At 37.2% G+C, this 25,230-nt stretch overlaps 1 pseudogene; it reads left to right on the top strand.

The window, feature by feature from the left end:
* Window positions 1–318: 318 nt before the first annotated feature.
* On the top strand, window positions 319–4,801 carry LOC145063884 (uncharacterized; annotated as a pseudogene).
* Window positions 4,802–25,230: the final 20,429 nt, after the last annotated feature.

Below are 25,230 nucleotides of genomic sequence, written 5' to 3'. Positions count from 1 at the left end.
GATATTTCACAATTCGAAAAGTGGCATATGTTGAAGGGTTGCAGCACAACCTCATAAGTGTATCTCAATTGGTTGTGGGAACAGGACTGAAAGTCTCCTTTGATGATGAAGGATAAAAAATTATTGAAAAACAATTAAAAAGAGTCTTGTTAAAATCTGAACGAAAGGGTGAAATGTACCCCTTTAATCTCAGTCCAATTAAAGGGAAACCAACTATATGCCTATTGTACACAACTAATTCTGATGAAATCTGGTTGTGGCACCGACGATTATCTCATCTAAACTTCAAAGACATCAAAAAGTTAGTGCTTGGAGATCATGTTCGAGGCCTCCCTCTACTCAAATTTGACAAGGAACACCTATGTGCAGCTTGTGAGAAGGGAAAACAAAGCCGAAAGAGCCATCCTACACGTATCAACACCAAGATCATTGAAGCTCTTGAACTCCTGCATATTGATTTATGTGGACCTTCGGCTATCGAAAGCATTGGTGGTAGTAAGTTCATACTTGTTAGTGTTGATGATTTTTCTCGTTTCACCTGGGTTTACATTCTTAAACAGAAATCATAAGCTACTCCCAAGTTAAAGATGTTCATCAAGCAAGTGGAACCGCAGCTACGAAAAGTGGTAAGAAACATCAAAAGCGACAACAAACTTGAATTCAAGAATAAAGAGTTTGAAGACTTTCTGGCCGATAAGGGAGTATCTCATAACTTCTCTTCTCCCTATACTCCACAACAGAATGGAATCGTTGAAAGACAGAACCGTTCCCTTTATGAAGCAGCCAGAACCATGCTGAGCTTCGCTTCCCTCCCATTACACTTCTGGGCAGATGTTGTTGCCACTGCTTGTTATACTCAAAATAGATCTTTACTCAACAAGCGATTCTCAATTACTCCGTATGAGATTCTAAACAACAGAAAGCCCAACGTCAGATTCTTTCACGTGTTTGGTTCAAGGTGCTTCATTCTTAACTCTAAAGAGAACCGCAACAAGTCGATGTTAAATCAGATGAGGGAATCTTTCTAGGCTATTCAATCACTTCAAAGGCTTATAGGGTTTTGAATAAACACTCCAAACGTATTGAAGAAACCTATTACGTAACCTTTGATGACCTCCACATAAAGAAAGCTCAAGCAAAAGAAAGTGCCACAGGGGAAATTTTTCCTGAATCAGGACAGGTCTTGGTTCCCATTTCAAATTTGTTCGAAGAATATATGAGGTTATTTGATGAACCAAAAAAAGCTACACACTCAGAGGCGAATGCAGTCGACAACAAAATCGACCATCTGAAAAAGATTATCAAAGATGCTGTGAAAGACATGGCAAAGGATCCTACAAACCAAGCTAATGATCAACCCTCCGAAAAACCTCCAAATAACAGCGCAATATTCGAGGGGGAGAGCTCATTTGTGTCTCATCCAACCGAGTAAGAAAATCCAACTCCAACCGAGGGAGAGGATCTTGAACCTAACAAGGAAACCACTTCGTCACCTGAGGGGGAGAATGAAAATCCAAATGACGAAGATGATCGATCAGAATTTGAAGTAGAGGTAAATGCAGAGTTGGATCCTACCTATGACCCTAACTACCCTCCTCTAACTAAGTGGAATAAAGATCATCCCAAATAAAAATAATAGGAGAATCATCTGAACGCGTTCTCAACAGAAAGCAAAACAAATTGCATTATTCTCTCACGTTGAATTTTGCATGTTTAATTCGTTTGTCTCCAAAATCGAACCAAAGACGGTCAATACTGCACTTGATCATGCTGATTGGGTACAAGCAATGCAAGATGAACTCCATGAGTTTGAACGCAATCGATTTTGGAGACTAATACCCACTCTAAAGGATGCGTCTGTGGTAGGATTTAAGTGGGTCTTTAGGAACAAGATGGATAAAGAAGGCAATGTTATTAGGAATAAGGCTCGTCTAGTGGTAAAAGGATATTGTCAAGAAGAAGGAATAGACTTTGAGGAGACCTTTGCTCCTGTAGCTAAATTAGAATCGGTTCGAATCTTTCTAGCATATGCTGCTCATAAAAACTTCGAAGTTTTTCAAATGGATGTGAAATGTGCATTCCTCAATGGACAACTAGAAAAAACAGTGTAAGTTGAGCAACCACCCGGGTTCGTAAATGAGAAATACCCTGATCATTGCTATGTATTAGATAAAGCTGTGTATGGACTGAAGCAAGCGCCAAGGGCTTGCTATGAAACACTAACTCGTTTTCTAAAAATGTCTAAATTTAAGCAAGGTTCTGTTGACCCAACCTTATTTCGCAAGAAAGAAGGCGAACATCTTATGATTGTTCTGATTTATGTCGATGATATCATCTTCGGCTCCACGAATCCTAGCTTAACAGCTGAATTCCGGAAGCTGATGGAGACAAAATTTGAAATGAGCACAATGGGTCTTATTAACTTCTTTCTTAGATTAAATATTAGACAGGGACCGGAAGGAATTTTTATTAACCAGGAAGCTTACACGAAGAATCTATTAGAAAAATTTGGAATGAAGGGTGACTCAAAGGTGAAGGTTCCTATGGCATTTGGCACTAAGCTAACATCATCTCTGGAAAAACCCGCAGTCGATATAACTCTCTATCGACAGATGATTGGACCGCTCATGTATCTAACTGCCAGCAGACAAGATATTATGTTCTTTGTCTGTTATTGTGCCAGGTTTCAAGCCAATCCAAGAGAACCTCACATGGTGGCAGTAAAGAATATTTTTCTCTATTTAAAGCGAACCTCTTCACTTTGTCTCTGGTATCCAGCAAAGTCAGGTTTCTTTGTTCAAGCCTTTTCTGACGTTGATCTGGGTGGATGCGGTCTGGACCGAAAGAGCACAACTGGTGGATGCCAATTTCTTGATGGGAACTTGTTAGCTGGCAGTCAAGAAAGCAAACGTGTGTGTCTCTATCAACAGCCGAAGCTGAGTATATTGCTGCTGCCTCATGCACCTTACAAGTAATATGGATACAAAGCCAGTTAAGAGACTATGGACTAAGTATGAAGAAGATACCTCTTTATTGTGACTCTAAAAGTGCAATAAGAATATGTCACAATCCAGTGCAACACTCAAAGATCAAGCACATTGCACTAAGATATCATTTTATCAAAGACCATGTTGAAGAGGGGAACATAGAAGTTCATTTTGTTCGATCATCTGATCAACTTGCTAATATATTCACTAAAGCCTTACCTGAAGCAACCTTCAACAAAATTTTACAAGGTTTGGGAATCATGGAAGCAGAGTCGGTACCGAATCCTCATATCTCTCACTAAAAATTAGATAAGCGAAATAGAGCGACTGCTCGGTCTATTTCGGGTCCGGATTTTACGGGAACCGAAATGAACCGAACGCTCTGTCTATTTCGGCTCCATAATTTTCGGGAACCGAAATGAACCGAACGCTCAGTCCATTTCGGCCCTGGAACTTTTGGAACCGAAATGAACCGAACGCTCGACTTATTTCGCTTCATTCTTTTAAGATAAGGTTTCGGTTGTATATTATGCTTACTCTTTTAACTATTTTTTTGGTGTCTTGTGCTACATTGTTTTCTTTTTTTGTTTTTCTCACTTTTCAGAAAACTTCAAAAATCCAAAAATATTTTCTTTTTCTGTTTTTCTTACTTTTCAGAAAACTTCAAAAATCCAAAAATATTTTCTTTTTCTGTTTTTCTTACTTTTCAGAAAACTTCAAAAATCCAGAAATATTTTTTTTAATTTTGAAAATAGCTTTTTTTTTGTTTTGTTTATTTTGTTTGTGTGCATGGTTCGCTTCTTTCTATCCATTCTCTAGGTGTCGGGCATTTCATAACTACAAAAATTGGTGTGAGGCAGGCATGATTTTCTTATCTTGAACTAGTTAAGCGTCCCTAGAAGCATGCTGCTGCATGTAGACTGAAGCCTCAATGACTATGATTAAAGCCTTAATGAACTGATTCTACCTATCAGTTCTTCCCAATCAGGCTGCTAAATTCACTTCCGTCCTGGGCTACCTTTCTCCTCTCAAATGAGTAAGGAGAGTTCTGCTTTGTCAATCTTATTTAGCAGAGGTACTTTCGGTTCTTTTCCCCCTCCTCTAAAAATTCTCCATCACATATCATTTCATAACTGTAACCCTTGAGACTCTCAGACATAACCACTGAGGTCTATGGTTACACAAACTCTGTGTTTATGATCTTGGATGCGTACACCACGCGCTAAGTGAAACCCAAAATTCAACACCTTTATAGAATTGATGGTGAATTTTAATATTCAAGCTTTGACTTGTTACCTAAAGAAGTCTCATTTTATTTTCTTGCGTGATCTTTATGAAATTGTCTAAAACCAGGACATTTCTTCCCAAAAGATCCAGTTTACTTTTTTTTTGAGATTTTTATTCTACATTCTGCTACTTCCCACATATCCAACCTACTTGTTCAACAGGCCACATTGGTCTCACAAGGACCTCTTCCAACGTTTGGTCTTATGTTAAGCATAAAAGTTCGGTTGAAGTTTAGCCACCCTCTAAAATCCTATGTTTAAAAAGAAGCCTTTCAATGTTTCTTAACAAACAGTTGATCGTATTCTCACGGGAAACCATACAAGCACTTCAAGTCTCTCTTGACTTTAAAGGAAGAGATTCATGCCCGGGATCCTCAGCTTTATGTCCTACTTGACATCACTCACCTCCTATACACTTATCGCTTTATTTCTTTTTCTTTGGCACACTAATGCACGAGAATCTTTATGATTTTCCACCACTCCTGAATGTGTTGATTAAGAATTTTCATGATGTTGTTGATCAGATGAGAAGTTCAAACGTATTTTTGGATAAGGGCGCACGAATTTGAAACGACTCCTAATATCACGTCTGCTGACGTCTATCTGGGGAAACCAAACTGTCAAATCCCTACTTTCCAGGTGCCTTTTCAGAGATCGTATCATGATTATAACAAGATATTTTCTCTCTCCTGGGAACCGTATATAAAGAATTTGTGACACTGTCCCATCTTATTACCTTCCTCAAAACTCTCTTAAGTATTACAGGCAACGTTCAACTGTTCATCTTCTTCACAAAGCTTGACAATGGCGGATTCTTCATCAATTCAGGATCAAACTGCATCGTCATCCCTGCTCTCGATCAAGCCCAACCAGAATATGATCATTCAGATGACTCCATTCTTGTATGATCATTACATGCTTCAAGTTGTGGAGTGCCTCAAGTATTCCCCTCTCGTAATCGTTCTAACTCAAATGGAATATGTTCCCATGTCACTCCTGTCTCAAGTATACTCCACAACCCATTACGACAAAATCAAAGAGTGCATCTACTTTCAGATTCATACTCACAAAGCTTCGATTTCGAAAGAACGATTTTTCTCTCTTCTAGAGCTTGCAGTAGACGCCTCAATTATCTCCTTAGATTTCATTACTACAACTCAATTGTTCAAGATGTTCTATGAGATGGGATACACTGAGGTCCTTACCAGCTTCACTAAGTTCAAGAAATCATGCTTACCTCCACAGTGGAATGGGTTGCTCACCCTTCTTCACAAGGGGTTAGCTGAGCGTGTTGGTGGCTCTGATGGATCAAACAAATGCTTCATGACGATCCTATACGGTATCTACAACAAAATCAATCTGGACTATGGGTCTTTAATCTGGTCCCAACTGGTGCAGAGTTTGTCCTCCTCGACAAAGCATTTTGAGATTTCTTGTGGTCGCTTTTGGACCATCATCTCTCAAAGGGCAATAACATCCCTCAATGTTCCAGTCATGAAGGACTATCTGCTTTCCTCCATTTCATCCTTTCATACCAAAAAGATCATCGTCGCTGATCCAACCAAGTTTTTGCACAAAGGCTCTATTCCGGAATCTATGTACCTGTCTGTCTCTTAGGAAAGTAAACTCATCCCTGAGTACAAATTGCTTCCTCCGACGAGTCCACGACAATTAACTCTAGAGATGCAAGCTGCCTTAGACGAGGTGGAAAAACCGGCTAAGCGAGGAAAGAAAGTTGTTGATAAGAAAAAAGCAACCGAAGAGCCCTCTTCTAAACCCTCTAAGTCAAAGAAAAGAAAAGCTGACAAGGGTGATTCCTTTGCTCCTAAGAAAATCAAGAAAATGGCTCGCAGAAACCTCACTTCTTCACCTTCACATTCAGACCCGAAGGATGAGTAATCTGCAGGTGATGATGACGAAGGGCAACATAAAGGTTCACCTAGGGGTAATACACCTCCTCGGTCTCCAACTCCTGTGGATCTTGCTAATGATTATGTTCCAACACCCCCTCCATCTCCACCCAAGACAACCGTTCAGGTCACCGTTTCTCCTCCACCCCCATCTTTAACACCACTAGTTTCCACTATTGCTCCACCACCACCTGTCATTTCTACTCCAATCACTACCACCCCATTACCACCACATATTTTCTCCAATGCAACATTTACCTCTACACCTATCATCACTTCAACCATATATTCTTCTGTCAACGTCAACACATCTGATGTGGGGGCGCAGACTGAAGAACCTACAAAATTCACCACAGAGCCTCTTTCACCAAATCCTTCTAGTGATTCTAATCCAGTTCTTGGAGGATCTGATTTTGAATTTGATTCTACATACTACAGTCCCTACTAAGTTCCCAGTGAGGAAGATGAATCTGCTCCGGCAACAAAGCAACACATCGACAGTGTTCATGAAAATCTTGATTACATGCTCGCTTCGACAACAAAGTATAATGATGTTGTTCTCAAAGCTTTCATGGATACAACCCTGAACCAATATACAGAATCCATCGACAAATGTACTGCTGCAATCGATGATTCTACTTCTCTGTGCAAAAGAGCCTCTGCTGATGTTAAAGATCTCATTGAGGACTCCAAGGTTTTTCTTGACTCCATCAAAGGTCATGTTGATTCCAATGCTACGAAGCTCATAGAGTCCATTGATTCAATTTATCACTCTCTTCAAGTGGAGCAGACCATGTTTGAAACTGCCAGGTCTGACCTCTCTGCTGACAACAAGACTTTCTTGTCTTCCATTGACTCTCGGTTCGAAAAGCTCACTGCTGATCTTCTCATGGAAAGACAACTCAAAGATGATCTTGCTCAATAGACGACTATCAATGCAGTGCAACAAGCAGCACTTGCCAAGCATGAACACGAAATTACCCTGTTGAAAACCGAACGGGCCGTTTTTCGCATCTGTGCTGGGGATGTTAGTCTCAGTTACATACTCTGCTTCAGGCTCATGATCCTATTCTTACGCTCACCATTTGTAGTCATTTGACCTCCAAACTTCTTCCCTCTATTGAACTCTTACGCGAAATGCAGGGTGTTTCGGAGAGAATTGTTCCTCCGTAACAAGGGGGAGAAGAGTAGCCACAACCTATTCCTTTTAAACCGAAGGTCAAAACCGAACCGAAGGATAATTTAGCTTCGGGTTCTGATGTCAAAGAAAGGAAAAAAACGTGTTATTGGAGAAGATAATGAGGATGATGAAGATCAAGAAACAATTTCTGAGATCTTGAACCAAAAGAAAAACATTGAGGAGATAGATGAAACTCTTCAAGCAGCTAAGGAGGTTGAGGAAAGAGAAAAGAAGAAGAAAGAAGAGAATGATGCATTAAGTTGCAAGAAGATGTTATTCCCTTCCTGGACAAGAGAGACACTTATCAGGGAGGCGATAGAGTTTCCAAGCACCTACTGGTTGGAGCCTGTAACCTCCTTTGACTATGAAAATACAAGGGACTCGCAGTTCAACATGCTGATTACTCGAAAGGCATTTGTTTTTCACTGTTTTGAACCGACAATTGATGTTCTTCACCCCATCCTCAGGTCGACCGTGAACTTATATATTTTTATCTTGAGTTCAGTCAGCCTTAGTACCTGACCTGGAGTGCTCAGAAAATTACTACGGTTAAGGTGTTGAAACCATCGTCTGCGGGGAAGTTTATCGATGTTTCTTTCAGGATAAACCGAGGTTCAAATAACTCAGTGTCTATTATCTCTCTGGCAGATCTTCCTAACTTGAATCCTCATGATTGTATTCCGCTCTTCAATATTTTGCTTACTAATGCAACAGAGTATGAACCAATCTTAGGACATCTGAAAAGAATTTTGGCCTCTTATATTCATGAGGTTGAGAAGATGGATCAAGAGGTGGCGACTGTCATGAGGAAGAAACCGACGGTGAAGCCAACTGTAAAGCAAGGAGATGTCAACAAAATGACTCTCGGTCAAATTTATCCCGCTCACCTCACAATGATGTTTACAAGAGCCAAAGGTCAAAGATTCTTGTTTGCTCTGGTGGACAAACATTTGTTCTCGACTGATTGCCTAGAACACATCATCAATATTATTCATCGGTGCAAGGCGAATTCTGAGTCTGATAAGAAGAACTTCACAGACATGCTTCGGTGGTACATTACTTTTCGATAAACTCTTTTATCCATCATACCGAGTGTGTTCAAGACTATTAAGAAGTCTGCTGCAGATCAACTGAAGTGAGATCTCGGCTCCATTGACGCAAAGGGGGGGATTGTTGGGTATTATGTGTTGCGTCATGGGCTATTCTTTTGCATATCTGGTATTGGACCTGTCCAACCATGATTATAGATTAGGGTTACGTATTATATATAGGGCATGCATGTATGCCTTAGTACGAGAGTTATTGATTATCTTTTGCATTGTAACCCTAAACATCTCTACAGTCGAAGTTCTTAATCGAGCTCTTCTGAGGTGTCAATGTTTAATCATTCGACATCATTCAAACCATTCTTGTGTTCTTTATTGTTTCATTTATTGTTTTTCTTCTTGAATCTATCGATCATTAAGGAATATTATTCCAACACTTGTCATAATATTCATTGAATCATTGGGCCAATTGAGATTTGCTGTTAGATAGCAAATTAAAAGCAGGTTAGAGATTGGTTTGTTGAATGCTTTTAATAAAACTACAAGTTACAAATGTAAGTAGCCTTTCCTTAATGACATTCAAGCTCTACAAGTCAAAGTTGTTAAAGTTATTCATAGTGTTGATGTGGGTTTTTGTTGGCTAAATAATTTGTACCATTCTAAATGTATATAGAGGAAAATAGTTGGAATGATTAACAGACTCCATGATGATGATGCGATATCAAAAATCGCATTTGGAAAAAAGAAACGGATGGTATGGATACTCGTTTTGGAAAGACATTTAGATTAAAGAAATCCCCTTCATGATTCGTTTCGTTTGGTATTATCTTTGCAGACAAGGATATTGTTATGAAACATAGGTGTGATGAAAGTAATGGGTATTGGTATTGGACAAACTAGATTAAAGGCAAGGTTAAACAAGCCCAATTGAACAAGATGAACATGAGTCATTATTAGATTCGATATCAGAAAAACAATCGGATGATAAACCCAAAGCTTCGTAAAAAAGAAGCAAAAAAATACACAGGTTGACACAAAAAGCTCCTAGGAGTTGGTCTGAAGTCAAGGAAGTTGTATTAACGTGCGCTTAGGTATCCATATCCCAAGATAGCCTTACCAAAAACCATCAATCAACAAAACATTTATGGTATAAAACTTTAGACCATTTCCACACGGAAATGAGACACAAAGTTTATGAAAATAGTGAAGCTCTTTATGCTAAATGGCATGACTTGAGTGGTAGTTGTACCTACTTCAACGAGATTTTCAACAATATGCATAAAATGGAAGAAATGATTTTAACATCTTACATATCACTCTCCAACAACATCGAACGATAATGGTGGATGTACTTACACAATTAATTAGATCCAACAAACGGTCCAAAACATCAAAATTAAATGACTACATGCAAACTTTGGACACCAAGTGTCAATCGACCTCAAGGTTGTTATCGAAGGGATTACACCAAAAGAATCCTTTCGACGACTGGTAGGAAGAGATAAATGAAAACAAAAGTAAAAGTAATCGGAAGAACCTAATAACTTAAACTTTTTTAGATAAAAGTTCGAGGAACATCTTCAAATGTAAAGGAAAGAAAAGCTTCAAAGATATGTGAATACGGGGGTGTTTGTTTTAGCTTATTAAAAGCTTATTTTCCGAGCTTATTTTTTATAAATTCATTTTTTCTAACTTATTTTCGAACTTATGAGTTTATTATGACTTACACTAAGAAAATAAGCTGACCTGATGAAAAATAAACCAAAAAAATGAGCTTATAAAAAATAAGCTCGATAAATAAGTCGTTAATAAACTAAAACCAACACCCCCTAAGAACACTTACATAATGTATAAATCTTGAAAATGTCAACGAATGGTGTTGCGCTAGAGGACCTCAAAACAATGTTAGCGTGAAAAGAAAATCTTGTAGAAAATATAAAAAGGTAATGTAATATTTATTTAACTTTAAAATTTACTCCTTCGCAAAAAATAAACTTTAAAATATAATTAAATGAATATCTACATGTTTCACAGAAAATTAATTGCATAGTTAAAATACTAGAATATATATATATATATATATATATATATATATATATATATATATATATATATATATATATATTATTCAAAATAAATAGCACGTTCGGAAAATATATAATTTTCTGGGCAATTACATTTGCTGCGGTAGTTGTTTGCTCCTACTTAGACCAGAGGGAGTGGTGCGGTCTGGACCGCACTTCCTTTGCCACATAAGCATGAACACCGTCCCGTGGGTGTGGTCCAGGTGCGGCCTAGGGTGCACTGCGGCCTTCAGAGGAAGCGATTGATGGGTTATTTTGATTGGTTGATGCATTTGACCATTGCAAATGGTGGAAATTGGTTTTTAATTTTTTTTTTCAAACTTTACTATCCATTTAAACCATTCAACCCTTCATATATATATATATATATATATATATATATATATATATATATATATATATATATATATATATATATATATTTTATCTTTCTACTACACCACCTCTAAAAAAAATAAAAAAAAATGTATTTGTCCGATTCTTCTGAAGAGTTTCATGTTATGTTCGATGATTTTGTCGTTGCTGCTAAATTTGCGGAACAAACGTATGAAGCGACATGCAGTAGGGTATCCGACAGTGCTGAACAGAGAACACATATATATACTTTTAGAAATCGTGAAGATGCAAACCAACGTCTGATACACGACTACTTTCCAGAAAATGTCGTTTTTCAAGGATACTACTTTAGAAGGCGCTTTAGAATGTTCAAACCATTATATGAACGTATAGTCGAAGATGTAACGAAGGAGTGTGATTTTTTCGAGCAACAACCTGATGCTAGAGGTACACCCAGTTTCACCCATTTACAAAAATGTACAGCTGCACTTCGTCAATTAGCATATGACATCCCTTTTGATGCGTTGAACGAGAGTTTTAGGATGTCAGCTAGGACCGCACGAAATAGTCTAAACTATTTTTGCAAAACTATTATTAAGTTTTATGGTCTAAAATATTTACGTAGGCCTACACTCAATGACATCATGAAATTGCAATCTCATCATGCTAGCGTACATGGTTTTCCTGGAATGTTAGGAAGTTTAGATTGTCTATATTGGGCATGGGAAAATTTCCTTGCCTCACACCATGGTCAATTTACCCGAGGTGATCATGGGCATCCAAAATGTGGCACCCCTCCTTGGGTGTGGTATAAGACCACACTTTTGTGATAATGGGTGAGGTCACGCCTACGTGTCACTGCGGTTTCATGATGGAGCGCGACACCACTCCCTCTGGCCTTACAATCAAAATTGTAATTCAAAATTTATTTTATGGTATTTATAATCACAATTACAAATCCTAATTAACATAACCAACAATCAACCGGTTATTAAATTTTTTATAAAAGTGTAAAGTCTATATATAGATATATAAAGACATGAAACTTATAAAACATATAGATATATCATTTGCATGCTCTGGCCTTGGTAAATGAGGGAAAATGACCGATACAAAATTGAACTTTCACAAACTTAAATGGACATAACAATATTTTATTGTTGTTGCAATTGCATCTATCATGATCGTCTTGTGATTCAACAATAGTATAAACTTAAACTACATACCATTGAGTGTGAACACCATAAAGGGGCACTCTGAATAAAAAAAACAAAAGCGAGTCTAAAAACCAAAAGGAACAAAAATACTTGACTAAAAATGCAATGAACTTCTGGTTCAAAATGAAAGACTCACATTCTTGAGTTAGATACCTGGATCTAACCACTTTTTTTTTCCCTTGACACTGAGATGAGTAGAAACTTTTTCTTTATACTAACCATATTTTCTTTACATTTATTTGATATTAATCAAAGGGTTTCTAGCCCAGTGATATCTGATGTTGCTTTCTTTCCTTGAGGTCAATGGTTCAAGTCCCAATGTGGACATATATGAAAATAATTTAGTAGTAGTTTAATATATATTTGTATTTGTCGTTCCAAAAAACTAAAAGTAAATTACACGTATGGTCCCTAAGGTTTGGGGTAATTTGCCCATTTGGGCCCTAATTTATTTTTTTAACTCAGAAGGTCCCTACTATTTGTTTTTTTACGCGCTTGGTCCCTACTATTTGTTTTTGTTACGCACTTGGTCCATGTCTTACCTAAAAAGACTATTATTTAAATAGAGAAAAATAGTGAGGTAAGTAAGGTAAGGTGATGAGGGTGAGATTGGGGGTGTGTTTTTTTTAAATAAATTAAAAAATCAAGGGCAAAATAGTCTATTTTAGGTAAGATAGGGACCAAGTGCGTAACAAAAACAAACAATAGGGACCTTTCGAGTTAAAAAAATAAGTTAGGGATCAAACGTGCAAATTACCCTAAACCATAGGGACCATTCGTGTAATTTACTCAAAAAATAAATTTTATTTGATATTAATTAACTAATTAAGATAAAAAGGTGGGGGTTTCAACCATACACCACTTAAGAATCATTAATCAAAAAGTTTTTTGAGTTGTATTAATTATAAGATGATGTTATTTATAATTATTTTAATTATTTAAAAATACCCTTTTGAAATCATTATGAAAAACAATTGTTAATCAAATTATTTGTTAATTTTAGTATTTCGATTTAAGTCTTACTTTTAACATTTTATTTCAAATTTTATGATTAATAGTATTTGGGAATTCCAAAAAGAAAATTCAAGTTTTCATTGGAATTTTCATTTATGTTTTCAATTTAATATCATATTTGAAATTTCATTTGAAATTTTATATTTAACAATTTCCTTAAAAAATTTAATTATTAAAAAAAAATAGTATTTGGATATATTTTTTCAAGTTTATTTGAGATTTTATTTATGTTTTGAATTTAATACAATATTTACATTAATAAGTTAAGTATATTAGATTAATAATTATTAAGTGGTAGTACTAATGAGAAAGAAATTTGTAAATGTGGGGAGTTTCAAATTAATATGGTGCAAAAATTAGGTCTATCTTAAACTACATTCATTTAATGACCTCAACTATATGATAATAATATGTGAATGACTTAGTGTTGCATAGATTAAAAAAAAATAGTGTTAAAGTATTGGAAAATATATGTTGTTTAAAATGATTATGTTATTGACATTAACTTTGGTCTTAATAATTTTTACACAAAGTTTATATATAAAATTTCAACTATTTTAAACAATATTACTCAATAATTTTTACCCACTGCTGTCACACCCCCGAACCAGACGGTGGAAACGTCCAGGGGCTTGTGCGTGACTTCATCTTGAAATATTATTACAGTGAATATAAATGAAACATAACACCATCATCATCACACATGTAATATAACAACATTCATTGTTTACATCGAGTATTGTATTTGAATATTACATGCCAAAATAGTAAGAGTATGATGAAACAAAATATAACACAATATCCATTAGTTTGTTTTGTTTATCCTGCTTCAACGGTTTCCTGAGAATACAAGTTATTTTGAAAACAGTCAACATAAAAATGTTGGTGAGTTCATAAGCATGTTTGTGAAAATGATTTGTATAACTTTGGAAACCACTAGGAAATCCTTTGAGAAGTTGAAGAAGAGATTATGTGAAGCACCGATTCTTTCATTGCCTGAAGGAGTTGATGATGGGTTTTAGCCATAAGAACTTTCCTATGTGCGCATGCAAAACCCTAATGCTCGGATCTAGGCTTTCTAATTAAACATGCTATTAATCCAAGACTTCTAATAACTATTTAGGCTAAATAACAACATTGAAACAGATCTAGAACCATACCTTTGAGTTCCTTGTTGACCTTGTTGTCTTGGAGCTTCTAGAGTCACAAATGTCACTCCTCTAATGGCTTACAAACACTAAAACAAGAAGGATGATTTGGGAGAGAGGAGAGGGGATGGAATTCGACCAGAGGTTCTCTACTTTAGGTGAAGTATCGAATTCCATCAGCCATAGGGTCTATTTATACTTGTAGACTCCTTAAGGGTTACAGTTTAAACCCTATTGGATAATCTTCTCTTAAGGCTATCCAAATCCATTCCTAGATAACTCATATGGACGATTTTAGCTATCCTATATCTCTTAGAATTCGTCCAAAGCATATCCCAATGGATTTACAGTCTAAAGTTTAACTATCAAACAATTGACAGTTTATACCCTTTTATTTAATTAATATCTTTAAGTCACCAAATTAATTCCAATTAATTGTATGACTTATATTAATCAAATAACCATATATTATTCTTTATAATATTTACTCTCTCTCTTAATAAATCATCCTATCAAGTTGCTATGGAGAAGGCAACCCAAAAGGACCATGCACAACCGGGTCAAATACTTGCCTATTATAGTTGCAGCCTTAGACACTATTCCAACAGTTGATGACTTTGCAGTTTATAGCGATGCATCTGGAGTTGGGTTAGGTTGTGTTTTGAACCAAAGGGATAAAGTGATCGCGTATGCATCAAGGCAATTGAAGGAGCATGAAAAGAACTACCCCACTCATGATTTGGAGTTGGCAGCGGTAGTATTTGCCTTGAAGATATGGAGGCATTATCTTTATGGCACCAAGTGTAAACTTTTCACTGATCATAAGAGTCTCCAATATCTCTTTAATCAGAAGGAATTGAACATGAGGCAACGACGCTGGCTAGAGTTACTCAAGGACTACGACTGTGAGATACTTTACCACCCTGGTAAAGCAAATGTTGTTGCCGATGCTCTCAGTCGGAAGGTAAACCTTGAAAAGAAAAGTCCAAGAGAGTTGAGAATTGAAGTTGTCTCGACAATTGTGGAAAGTATAAAGAAATCTCAAGAGGAAGCTTTAGAGAAAAATGACCGAAAGGAAGAACATTTGGGCAAAACGTTAGTGTTCGGTACAAACAACCAAGGGTTGAAGGTATTTCAAGATAGAATTTGGGTACCTAAGATGGGCGGAATAAGAGATCTTCTGATGGAAGAAGCTCACAAGACCATGTACTCGATTCATCCCGGCAGTACAAAAATGTATAGGGATCTAAAACCCTATTATTGGTGGCCGACGATGAAGCTTGATGTTGCTAAGTATGTGGCCGAGTGTGTAACTTGTGCTAGGGTTAAGGCACAACATCAGAAACCATATGGGAGTTTAGAACCTTTACCCGTACCCATGGGTAAATGGGAAGACATCACCATGGATTTTGTGACTAAACTGCCCAGAACAAGGAACGGTCACGACATGATTTGGGTGGTCGTTGATCGCTTCACTAAGAGTGCGCATTTCATAGCAGCCAAAGAGAAGTGGTCTATGGATAAACATGCGAATTCTTACGTGAAAGAAATTGTGAGGCTTCACGGTGTTCCGTTAACGATTGTGTCCGATCGTAATAGCCGTTTTACCTCAAGGTTTTGGAGGAGTCTACAAGAGGAATTGGGTACCAAGTTATGTTTGAGTACAGCTTACCATCCGCAAATCGATGGTCAGAGCGAGCGAACGATTCAAACATTGGAGGATATGCTGAGAGCATGTACCCTAGAATTCCAAGGTAACTGTGATGAACTTCTCCTATAATAATAGTTTCCACTCAAGCATTAAGATGGCACCTTATCACGCTTTGTATGGGGAAAAGCAGTTTATGGGACCTGAAATAGTCCATGAGACTGCTAAAAAGTTGAAAGTGATAAGGGAAAGGATGTTAGCTGCTCAAAATCGACAAAAGAGTTATGCTGACAAGAAAAGACAACCGGTATCCTTCGATGTTGGAGATTCGGTTTTACTTAAAGTCTCACCGTGGAAGGGACTTATAAGATTTGGGAAACGAGGGAAGTTGAGTCCAAGGTTTATTGGACCATTTAAAGTTCTTCAGAGAATCGGGAATCAAGCTTACAAGCTAGAGTTACCGGAAGAACTAGAGGGTATTCATAACACCTTTCATGTGTGTTATTTGAGAAAGTTCACAGGAGATGTGCCCGACATAATTCCGATTTCTGAGTTAAGGTTGGATGAAAACAAGAGGTTGATCGAAGAACCTGAAGCAATCGTTGACCGTAAGACTATGAAGTTGCGATGCAAGATGGTCGATTTAGTGCTTGTGCGTTGGAAACATACGAATGGACCAAATCTCACTTGGGAAACGGAGAGTGACATGATGAGTCGCTATCCGCAGTTGTTTGGTGATATGTGATTCCGGAGACGGAATCATCCTAAGGGGGAGAGAATTGTAACACTCGTGTTTCTAGCCTAGGCATTTATATTGAGTTGATAGTCTAGGTTAACCTTTGTAACTCATTTTGAAGAAATGAAAAGGAATTATGTGAATATTATGTGAATTATGTGTTTTATGCTTAATTATTAGGGCTTAATTAATTAAGAATAAAAATAAGAGTCAAAATTAAAGTGTGATATAAGCCCGATATCTTTACATAAAGTTGTAGTGGTCGAAACAAGGATTTCGGGGATATAAAGAATACCAAAATCCGAGTTATAACGAAGAAGTTATGACCTGTCGAAGTTTCGCGACAAAACCGGCACGGTGCTGAATGTCGTAAAAAGTGAGTTTTTGATAAACTACTTTTTAGCCTTAGTAATCTAAACAAAAGTCGTAGTATTCGTTAAACCGAGAAGTTCGATAAAAAGAACGCCCAAATCTGACTTCGTATGAGGAAGTTATGATTTTTCGAAGTTTCAGCGTAGCAGTAGACAGCTAAAAACTCGAATTTTAGATCGAGCGATTTTTAGCCGACACAACCTAAACGAGAATTCTCGTCATTAGGAGCACAACGGTAAAAAGTCTGATGAAAACGGACGTCGGATGAAGGAGTTATGAATTTTTAACGGATTTCCTGTCCTGATCTGTTAAAAATAATAATATAAAATTTAAAATTAAAATTAGCCGACGAAGTCTAAACGGAAGTTGTAGATCGTAATTTTAGCTACGCGTGCATATAAAGAACGTAAAAAATGGAGCTCGTATGCGAAAGTTATGGATTTTAGAAGTTTTGGCACGAAAACCGAGAAATTTCGCATAGTCACAATTGCCATGTCACCCTCGATAAGAATGTGACACATGTCCTGCTGAGTCACCTGGCTGCTGAGTCATCAGGCTGCTGAGTCACCGAGGCTGCTGAGTCATGCGATCCACGTGTCATCTTCTGATTTGACCGAGGAGGAGGCCCAATCCGAAGCTGCCAGCCTTCTGTCCGAGCCTCGCACCCAACTCCGAGCCTCGCATAGCCTAGCTCCGAGCCTCGCAGGTGCGCCAGTAAGCCGCGGTCCACTTAGAAGCCGCCAGCGAGCCCTCGCAGGTGCGAGCCATGTGCGAGCCACCCCCTGCGAGCCTTCTTAGCCGTCGGATCAGGAGACTTCTCAACCAATTGATCAGAACTTCGGACCCTATAAATAGAAGGGTACCTGCGAGGGTTCTCGGGTACTTTTGGATTTTTGTCACTTTTAACCCCTAAACCCATATTTCCTTCGTCTTAGAATCCCCCAAAGCCCCGGTATCAATTGTAATGCCCAGAATACCCCACGAAGCGCCCGAGAAGCTCGGAAAATTTATCTTTTCGGTTTCGAAGCCCGACTTTTGCAGAGCCTGGTTTCTCAATAAAACTCCCAGTTTTATTAGAAACGATCGTTTTAGGAAACGAATTGCTGCCCGATTTTCACCAAAATAAGTGAGTGTGTAGTTACTTTCAATTTACACATAGATATGAAGTATTTACCTTGAAATACGTGTTATGTGTAAATATGCTAATTGTTTATTCGAGGTGACTGTTGAATTGATGTTTTATACAAGTTTTAAACTGTATATGCTTTTTATCTACTAAATATGTTGGGTAGAACATGGGTAGATGAAATAGTTGATGTGTGTTAAAATGGTGAGAGGCCTCGATGTTGTTGTTGTTGTTGTTGTTGTTGTCATCTAGCGAAGTATAGATGATGACCACGGACTTTCTACATAGTCCAGTGGAACACTAGCAGGTTCGCAACTTGTAGGTGTTGATGAATTAAATGTTCATTGGCGTACTTCATCCCCCTCATGGTTACCTTAAGGACTTGCATGGCTAAGGAATCCCCTTAGCAGTAGTGTCCATCCCGATGATAATCCTTAGGCTAGGTCCCCTGTGATAGGTGTTTAGGGATGTAAAGTGAGGACAACGGGAATGGGTAATCAAGGTTATTGTTGATTGGTGAACTTAATAAGTATATTATTATTGTGGGTTGAAAACCCTATATGCTCACCAGGCTCTTAAGCCTGACCCACTCAGTTTTATGATTACAGGTAGTGGTCCCCGAGCATAGTCGGAGGATGACGAGAGGTTTTTGGATTATAGGCCAGTAGTTGTAAATAACTATTGAAAGGCTTATAATGTCTTGTTTATGCTTTTGATCTGTATCGGAACATGACATTTGATATATATATATATATATATATATATATATATATATATATATATATATATATATATATATATATATATATATATATATATGGAAAATATATGCCTTCTTAATGAAGGATTTTGATAAACTTTTATCATATATTGTTTGGGGACCAATTCCGCAATATCTTATAAAAAGATTTCTCTGATTTTATTTTAAAAAGCATAAATTAAATCGGTCTTTTCTGGCCAAGAAATATGGGGATGTCACAGATACCCACCACGCAAACATGAGGTATCAATGCCAAATAAATCCTCCATTTTCCCTTTTTTTTTTTTACAAATATGTATAAATATCTTTATTGGGCCGATATTTTTGGCCAAGAAGGTAGGACTTGGAATAGTTTGAGCCCATTAAACTTTAGGTAGGATTTTTGGAGTCTAATCCTAAAATCTTTCAGCCCATTTGGCCTTTAGGGTATCTCACGACCCAATAGTATAAAAGAATGGGTTCTAATGTCTATTAAGGTTAATTGGAGTTGTTATGGCCCAATAAGGCCCATTAGGGTTAGAATGAGTCATTCTAGACCCAAATGGTCCAAAATGTTATAGATTTGATGAATTGATGATTTATTGGTCCCTTAGGCCCAATAGGAGAATCCTAGTCCATAATGAACTTGGCCCGGGATTTCTAAGGTTTCCTACCCTTATTTAAACATATGAGATGTATTTAAACGAGAATAGAGTATAGTATTCACTTAGAGTACAAGCCTTACAATAGATGATGGTTTCATGAGAATATAATTTCCTATCAAAATGCTAGTAGTGACAATTGCTTGCATATTGTTGGGTCAAATTATGGTTTATACTTTACTTTCCTAGAAAAATGTATTTTTGTGTCTTGGACCGTAAACAACTTGGTGTTTACGGCCGTATACGTGTTTACGGCCATAAACAGGTTTACGGCCCATGTTCTCTAGCCCATGTTCCCCTTGTGTGTGTGTGTATATATATATATATATATATATATATATATATATATATATATATAGGTGTTACGGGTGAGGAGTAGTGTTTGATGAACAGAAGAGAATAAAGGAGCTTATGTGTATGTGTGTGAATCTCATGTAAAGGAGCATCATTCCAATCTATTCAATACATTGAAGATTCATATTATTTTTCTTCTTCTTCTCTTCTATTTGATCTGACATCATCCGTTTGATTGGGATTCCAGAACATCAAACGGATCTGATTGATACACAAGCAGATTAGGGACTTATAATTGGTATTAGAGCAAGGATTGTATCAGTCAATTTTGTTTAATATGGAGCTTATTTTATCTTATCTTCGAAATATTTTTGCGGTTTTAGATAGATCTCTGAAAATTAAGGGGGGTTTCTTCTTTGTATTTTTCATTAAAACGAGTTTTTGATCGAGTTTTGGAGCAAAAAGGGGCAAAAATAATTGTTTTTGGTCGTAACCAGCGAGGGGGTGGCAGCCAGTAGCTAGGGTTTCCGGAGTTCACGGCCCGAGGTTCATAGTCCGGAGTTTGCGGTGCGAGATTACGGCTCGGAGTTTACGGCTCGCACGTGTTTGGTCTCATTTACGGTCAGCAGCATCCTCGCACCTCGCATCGCATCACGCTTCGTCCTCGCATAGGGTCCGAAGTTCGCGTCTCGTCCTCGCTTCGCGGCATCTTCACAGCAGCATCTTCGCTTCGCTTATCAAAAATAGTAAACGAGTTTGGGGGCTACGGAGGATCGAACTAGGGACCTCTGATTCATCGACCAACGCCTTATCCATCTACTCTTGCATCACCTTTGTTCCTTTCCTTCGCATTCTTTATTCAAAAACACTCCTTCTCGGTTCCAAGTTTCGCAAAATTGTCATTTTTAGCCCAAAAATTAAATTTCTTTTATTTTTAAATTCCTTTTTCATCTAAAATAAAAAAATAAAATATATAATAATAAAAAATAATAATAATAATAATAATAGTAATAATACTAATATATATATATATATATATATATATATATATATATATATATATATAGTTTTTAATTTTTGACTTTTGTCTTCAAAAATTGACTTTGACTTTCAAGTTTGACCTTTGACTTTAAACTTTGACTTTCTCGTTTGACTTTTAAATTTTCAAATTTAGCTTTTCGGTTTGACTTTTTAAGTTTGACTTTTAAGGTTGACTTTTGAAGTTTATAGTCAAAGGACACTTTTAAATTTAGGTTTGAATTTTTAAGTTTTATTTTAGCTTCGAGTTGTGTTTTTAATGGCTTTTGAGGTCAACAAGGTAAATGAAGACATGAAAGAGAGTCAGGATATGTTAAGACAACAATTCAACCTGTTCAACTATATCCCTGGAGAAACCTTGGAAGCTCATTTGCAGCGATTTACTACACTTACTACTGAGATGAATATAGCTGGGATCTTCTTGTCTAAATCTGAGATAAACAAAAAGCTGTTGAGTGCACTTCCAAAGTCGTGGGATATGAATGTGGCTGTCATCAAGAAGACAAAAGATCTCTATTGGCTTAGTCTTGCTGCTGTTATTGATGAACTTGACACTTTGAAGTGTGGAAAAACAATGAGTTCCGTAAACCTTCCGGTCAATGAAGTTACATGCTCTCAATCATGTGAAGTTTCATATACACTATCTAGTGAAGATACGAATAAATTTCTTCGGGAACAAATTGATTTATTAAAAAGAGAAGTTAAGGACCTGAGATATGAAGGATATCAACTCAGGAAAGGACAAAAACCCTGAAGGCTGAATTAGAAACAAAAATAAAGGACTTTAAGAGAATTCAGCAAGTCTATAGTGAAAAATGTGAACATTATGATTATATCAAGAGACAGAATGGTGAGTTAATTACTGAGCTTGATACATTAAAACGGCAATTTGATACTGCAAATTTTGATTTTAAAAAGTTTGATGTATCAAGTGAAGTAGTTGCCAACATGATAGACCATTGCATGCAATTTAAACATAATCAGTCAAATGGTTTAGGATACGATAATGTACCTCGTCCTTTTAATCATACATATCAGTATCAACCTTTGTCTAAAGAGGAGATTGCCAACAAACCATTCATGGTTTATGGCAAGCCATCTTGTTTTGTTTCAGGAGGATTTATTAATGTTGAAAATACTAACGTTTCTACTTCCCCTGCAGATAAATACTTAAATCAATCCAAGCAAGCAACTGAAGAGAGTGTGTCTGATAGTAAAGTAGCAGAAGATGAGAACAAGGAGAAAACCATTGAACAAACCAATATCTCCTTGAGCTCTGAATTTGTTGCTTCGAACTCAGCTGCTTCTGATCAACCTGCTGTTGAGAAATATAGGCTGCCAATTCCAGTGAAACAAAGTGCCTGTTGTAATTGTGCTTGTGGGAACCATAAGAGAGAAGGCAAAGATACGCCACCAGGGGCAGGAAGAAACAACTTTACAATGAAGAAAAAGACTTGTTTTCACTGTGGAACACCTGGGCACATTGCCAAAAATTATCCTAATCGCGCATACGTTCCCTACTATGCACAAGGGTGGCAGAACGCGCCAAGAGGGAGATACTTCAAAAGAAACCCCTCATGGTCACGTTCAGACCATAGTGACTGGAACGCGCAGAAGGCCAAGAATCTGAATCCTAAGGGTGTAACGCCCGTGTTTCTGGGATTGCCATTTTTAGCAATGTAATAGTCTAGGTTAACCTTTGTAACCCCAATTTGAAATAATAAAAATATATTATTTGTGAATTATGCGAATTATGTGATTTATGTGTTTATTTTCTTAATTATTATAATTTAATGAATTAGGAATAAACTAAGCGTCAAAATTAAAGTGTGAGATATGCCCGATATCTTTGCATAAAGTTGTAGTGGTTGAAACAAGGATTCCGGAGATATAAGGAATGCCAAAATCCGAGTTATAACTAAGAAGTTATGACCTGTCGAAGTTTCGCGACATAACCGACACGACGTCGAGTGACGTAAAAATATGAATTTAAGATAGAGCGATATTTAGCCTTATCGATCTAAACAAAAGTCGTAGATTTCATTAAACCGAGAGCGTGCATAAAAGGAACGCCCAAATCTGACTTCGTATGAGGAAGTTATGATTTTTCTAAGTTTCGACTTAGCGGTATGCAGCCCAAATACTCGATTTGAGATCGAGCGGTTTTTAGCCGAAACAATCTAAATGAGAATCGAAGATCTCGTTGTTAGTAGAGAAACGATGAAAAGTTAGGCGAGAACGGACGTCAGACAAAGAAGTTATGAATTTATAACAAAGTTTTTCTGTCCCGGCCTTCTAAAAATAAAAAATAAAAATAAAATCAAAATTAGCCGACGGAGTCTAAATGAAAGTTGTAGAGTATGGTCTGACCTTCGCGTGGATATAAAGAACGTCGAAAACGGAGCTCGTATGCGAAAGTTACGCAATTTAGAAGTTCGACGAGTCAATTACGCCCCGCGTAATTGAGTACGCCCCGCGTACTCAGTCGGATGCAACTTGTCTGACCAATACTCGAGTGCCACAGATCGACGCATGCAGTGACATCAAAGTACGCCCCGCGTACTGCGTACGCCCTGCGTAATTTGAGATTATGCCCCGCGTAATCCCAGACCCAGCAGCCTATAAATAGAACTCGAGATCAGCCATTTCCTTGCGATTTTTCTTACTTTCTCTCTAAGTTTTGCCTCAAATTGCGTGCCAATCATATCCCGAAGCCCCGGTATCATTCCCGAGCCCCGAAGCAAGATCCGAAGCCCCGAGGATCCCGAAGAGCGTTATTCCCGAGCCGAAGCTCTGCCCGCGAGGAGTTCGATTTTGGTGAAAATCTTCTAGATCTATCAAAGTATACTACTTCTATAAGCCGTAGTGCTGTCGGATCATCTTCTGATCAAGTGAGTGTGTAGTTATTTTCTTTCCAACGCAATATTATGAAGTATTTAATATAAAGTACATGCTACGTGTAAATATTTTGTGGTTATATGTGTGAATGTATATTCACTCTCTTCTATCTCATAGATCTGATATATTCTCTATGAAATACGTGTTATGTGTGTATGCCTCATCTGTTATGCGGAATATGTATTGATTAAAGCATGCTATACAGGTTTTTAAACAATGTATAAAAATGTATATTTTTATCTACTAATATGTTGGGTAGAACATGGGTAGATAATTGGTGTGAAATAAACAAATGAAAGGCCTCGGTGTTATTGGTGTTATTCTAGTCATTCAGCAGAGTATGGATGACGACCACAGACTATTCTAGACTGTCTTGTGGAACACTAGCAGGCTCATTACCTGTAGGTGTTGTGAACGACGTGTTCACCGGTGTACTCTATCCCCCACATGGTTGCCTTTAGGACACTTATTGTTGAGGAAGCCCCTCTACAGTAATGTCCGTCCCAATGAAAATCCTGAAATAAGTTCCTTATAATGGACGTTATTTTTAGAAACGTAAGGTGAGGATAACGGGAATGGGTAATCGGGTTTATTGTTGAATGTTGTAATTAAATATAATTATTGTGGGTTTGAAAACCCTATATGCTCACCAGGCTCCCAAGCCTGACCCACTCAGTTGATTTGTATTATAGGAAGTGGCGCAAGAGCTTAAGATGGGCGAATCATCAAGTTGTTTTTGTTTACAAGTCTGTATATGTATATATTTGTTGAACGACTTGTAATGTTATCGTTTATGCTTTGTGATCTGTATCGGAACATGACATCCCGACTTTTGATTATGAAATGAAATCATATTTCTATATGAAATGTTTTGATAAATATCCATTTTATCATGTTTTGTTTTTGGGAAAAAATTCCGCATCTCTTTTAAAATCAAACGGATTTACTCTGAAAATGTTTAAAAAGCATAAATGAAATCGGTCTTTTCTGGCCGAGATTTTGGGGATGTCATAGTTGGTATCAGAGCATTAGTTTAAGCGAACTAGGAAATTGTAGGATTTCTAGAGTTAAACTTAGTATGCTAAGTGGAGATTGTGAGGTGTGTGTTTGATAAATTTAGACACGAGCACTAGTTTATTTTAGGAGAGTTGCCTAAAGTGCTTTTATGTGCTAAATGTTTTATGTTGCCATATATGATATTATTTGTTCGGATCTACGGTTTGTTGCCAACCGGATCTGAAGGTTTATGTGTTTAGGATTCTAAGCGTATGTATACGATATTAGAACTAGCATGTAATCGTTTGGAGTAATAAGGTGAAATTATTCGGTGTGTAGATCAAAAATGGTGAGAACAAGAAGCGGAGTTGGAAATGCTGATGAAAACAGGAATCAACCGCCTGTAAATCAACAAGTACCTGTCGTAGCTGATGCACCTGAGCCGATAACAATGGCTGGTGTACAAATGATGATTCAAATGATGTTGGATCGTCAGATGGAAGAAACAAGACG

Source organism: Lactuca serriola, chromosome 7 (genome assembly GCF_051521515.1).
Source record: "Lactuca serriola cultivar US96UC23 chromosome 7, Lser_US96UC23_V15, whole genome shotgun sequence".
NCBI lineage: Eukaryota > Viridiplantae > Streptophyta > Magnoliopsida > Asterales > Asteraceae > Lactuca > Lactuca serriola.
Note: the sequence above shows the minus strand (reverse complement) of the source record. Positions and strands in the feature narration are given on the sequence as shown.